This window comes from Tupaia chinensis, unplaced genomic scaffold (assembly GCF_000334495.1).
Source record: "Tupaia chinensis unplaced genomic scaffold, TupChi_1.0 Scaffold000118_1, whole genome shotgun sequence".
In the NCBI taxonomy this organism is placed as follows: Eukaryota; Metazoa; Chordata; class Mammalia; order Scandentia; family Tupaiidae; genus Tupaia; species Tupaia belangeri.
This window is the reverse complement of record NW_006159584.1, coordinates 2,187,160-2,191,364: the sequence shown is the minus strand read 5'-3', so window position 1 is coordinate 2,191,364 and position 4,205 is coordinate 2,187,160.

The window sequence follows — 4,205 nt, the reverse complement described above, 5'->3', positions numbered from 1 at the left end:
AGTAGTATAGCTTTTTAATGCAATCTTTTTTTTTTTCTTTTCAACCTCTTAAATTCTCTTCAAAGCTGAATCAAATGAAAAATGAACTTGAGTATAGTTAAAGCCATATATATCTTGGAAGGTCTCCCTGATTATATATTTCTACATGTTTCCATTAACTGCAGAATTATCCCTTCATCTCATTTGAATCCCAAGTGGAACTTTACCTTGTCCCAAAATCTGTGATATGGTTATTTGGTACTATAGAAATTATGGAACTCCTTTTGTTAGTTGTTATTATTATTATTTTAGGTTTTTGGCATATGGCACATAAGCTTTCCAGAGAGGAGATAGATATAAAGGGAGGGAAAGTGAGAAATCAACCCCTCCTCCCCAGTGGGAATGACCACGCTGCAGTCCCTTCTCAGTAATTCTCTTGGGTTCTTGGGCATGCATGCACACGTGTCAGGACAGCCTGGGTTACTGACTGACTTGTTACGTACACATGAATAAAAGGACTATGTATAGTCTACACCTCTTAGCTTATTTTAATCTGCTCTGCCTTGCAAAGAAGAAACGACTTTTGTGTGAATGGTAGTCTTTCTTCAACATATTAGTCTATACATGTTTTTGGGAGTAGAGATCCAGAGATAGAATGCATTTATTTCCTAACTTGCTTCCAAATGGTTTATCCAAATACACTAAAATAGTAACTACTTGAGTCAAAGAGAAATCATGAGGTAACCTAAGTTTCAGTCACAATAACAGTGGTATAACCATGAGTATAGAAAGAGCTCAATTACTATTTCCTGGGACTGGGATCCCCTGGAGAACTATAAAATTTGTACAAAACTTAAAAAAAATCTTAATTTTGAAGTTAGAGATGACCGAGAACATTTTAAAGGCAGCAAAAAATATGCAGAGGATTTCTTCCTAAGCCACAAATGTAGCAAAGTGATGAAAGTGATACTTTGGACTATGTTTTCCCTGTTATTTGAAGTCCAGCAATGAAAGCTCTAAATGACTAAAATAATTGTTATCCCCACTGAATAGCTTTGTGTGTGTTTTTACGTGTGCATTTTTTACACTAAGAAAAAGATATATAAATAAAACCTGTGTGTAGTAATAGGCTTTAGGCTCAAGAACTCTAAGAGGATATCTTGGTAATCTTCTCTGGGATTTTCTATTAAAGGCAGGCACACAACACAAAGCCAACTTGAATTTTTATTTCACTTAGTAATGGAAAAAAGGTTCCCAGTCCTTAGCAAATTACGTAAAAAGTACAAGTCATGAGGCACTATTCTAGAGTGAATAGGATACCCTATTGCAGGCAGTTTAAACTTATACTGGATTCTTTTAACTCCTTTTGTTCACTCTAATTTTGGAAATATTTTTCAACTACTTTTCTTTTAAATCAGTGAATTAATTAATTGATCATGCACTTGTAATTTATTGTTATTTTTTTTTTTTTTTTTTTTTTTTTTTTAAAGTTTTTGCCATAGGGTGTATGCACTTGCCAGAAACAGAGAGAGAAAATGAGAAAACACTCCCTGGGAGGATAGTCAGGCCTTCTACTCTATTCTCTCCTGGGGATTTTGGGCACACATGCACACATGTCCGGCATGATTTTCAGGTTGCCAGGTCTGGGACTCAGACTGCAGTTGGTCATGTGGGAGTACAGCACCTTAAACAACACACCACCTACTGGCCCCAGTTAAAATCATTCTCGATATAATAATGTACAATTTTATATTAAAAAGTGCTATAAGTAACTCGCTAACAGCAATTGCACAATAAATACTACAGCTATGTGGGATGGCCTGGGATTCAGGTTCCAGGTTGGCCTGAACAAGCCAGGTATGGATCCTGGCTGGCTGGAAGGCTGGGAGAGCATTACAGCATAGCAAGATCCATTGCAGGTCTGTCTCTCTCTGTCTCTTGGTCTCTCTCTCTCTCACACACACACACACACACACACAGTTTGGCAAGACACCATTAGGGGTTCATGTCTGTCTCTGTCTCTCTCATTACAAAAAAAATAAACATTTTAAAAAGTCTTTTAAGATTTTTCAAAACTAAGGACCAGCATAATGGTTATATTGCTTGACTCCCACATGGCTGACCATGGTTCAAGTCACAGATCCAAAAGCTTGAAACTCATGCAGGTGCATTTGCATGAGTGCTTCAAATCCCAAGAGGAGAATGGAGGAGAAGGGGTGGCAATGTGGCCATCCCCCCTGGGGCAGCTGATTTCTCACTTTCTGTCTCTCTCTCTGTCTCTCTGGTGAGTGCACATTAACTATTGCAAAAATCTCTCTTACAAAAGAAAGATTTTTAAAACTATTGAAAGCAAGCCTTTGATTGTTCCATCCTCCACTATTTTATTAAATTATTTATGCATATATTGATATAATACGCTAACAGAATATACTGAACACATTAGAAGTTCATCTAGTGTGGCTGGAAGACCTCTAGGACATAATACTGGGCCATCAGTATTATGTCATGTGTGGTCCTCTCTCCTTGAGTATAGGAGGAAGCATAACTTGCTAGTAACCAACAGAGTATGGCAAAGATGAAGGGATATAAATCCTGAGTCTACATTGCCATACCACTGTAAAATTTTGCCCTGCTAATAATATACATGTCTCCTTCTGCTGGCCTTGGAAAAGAAATAGGCACGGGATAAACTGCTTAGGAAGAGGGTCATATGGCAGAGTGAACTGTGGAGTGGTTCTAGTACCTGAAGGCCACCTCCAACCCAGTTAGTAAGAAAACAAGCCAGGGGCTGGCTGGGTGGTGCTGCTCCAGAGATGCTGAATCCATATAGAAGAAAAGGGGTCTGGTTCCCAGGTTCACTTGTGCACACCAAGCAAGTATTCTCATAATCCTGTCAGGCTGGGTTACCTGGGGATAGGAGTGTACAGAGATCACAACATGAGACCCTGTGGGGCTGCTTGTCTTTCTCACCCTCTCTCTCTTTCACTCTGTCTATTCTATAAGTAAATAAATACATACATACATGCCTGCATGCATACATAAAAATGAGAAATCATCCCGCAAGGGGGTTGGCCATGCTGCAATTCCTTCTCCTCCATTCTCTCGGGGTTTTGGGCATGCATGCACACACACCTGGTATAAGTTTTAAGCTGCTGGATTTGGGACTCACCAACCCAGTTAGTAAGAAAACAAGCCAGGGGCTGGCTGGGTGGTGCTGCTCCAGAGATGCTGAATCCATATAGAAGAAAAGGGGTCTGGTTCCCAGGTTCACTTGTACACACCAAGCAAGTATTCTCATAATCCTGTCAGGCTGGGTTACCTGGGGATAGGAGTGTACAGAGATCACAACATGAGACCCTGTGGGGCTGCTTGTCTTTCTCACCCTCTCTCTCTTTCACTCTGTCTATTCTATAAGTAAATAAATACATACATACATGTCTGCATGCATACATAAAAATGAGAAATCACCCCGCAAGGGGGTTGGCCATGCTGCAATTCCTTCTCCTCCATTCTCTCGGGGTTTTGGGCATGCATGCACACACACCTGGCATAAGTTTTAAGCTGCTGGATCTGGGACTCAAACCACAGTCAACTGTATGGGAATCCAGCAATGTAACCATCAAGCCATCTGCTGGTTCCACTTCCTTTGTCTCTCTGATAAATGGATATGCCCTCTAGAAAATTAAAAGAAAACAAAAATGAAAGAGAGAGAGAGAGAGAGAGATGAAGGAAGGAAGGAAGGAAGGAAGAAGAAGAAGAAAAAAAAAAAGCCAAGGCAGGATCCTTAGTCATACAATTCCAATCACATGATTTCTGACAAGCAACCTGAATGAAGTCCAAAACAAATTCTTAGTTGAGTCTCCAGAAGAAAGCTCAGCTCACCAAAGCTGTGACTACAGACTGGTGGGATCGTGACCTGGACCTCTGACCTACCACAAACTTTGGTGCAGGGGTCCAACCTCGGCAGGGGTGGGTTATCTTGTGGGAGGCGGAGCAGGTGAATAAAATTAAGCTGAAATCTCAATGCTCCTTAGCATGTTCTCAGCCGGCTACAGCCAGAGCCAGCTCCGGACCGCAGCGCTAGCGGCTACCAAACACACATATTTATTGAGGGATGTCTTACAGAAGTAGGAGGGGTAAGGGAGAAATAAAAGATTTACTCTATGAAACAGAGAATTTAAGGCACAGGAACAATGATCATAAAACATGATGTCTGTTCTGTTTGA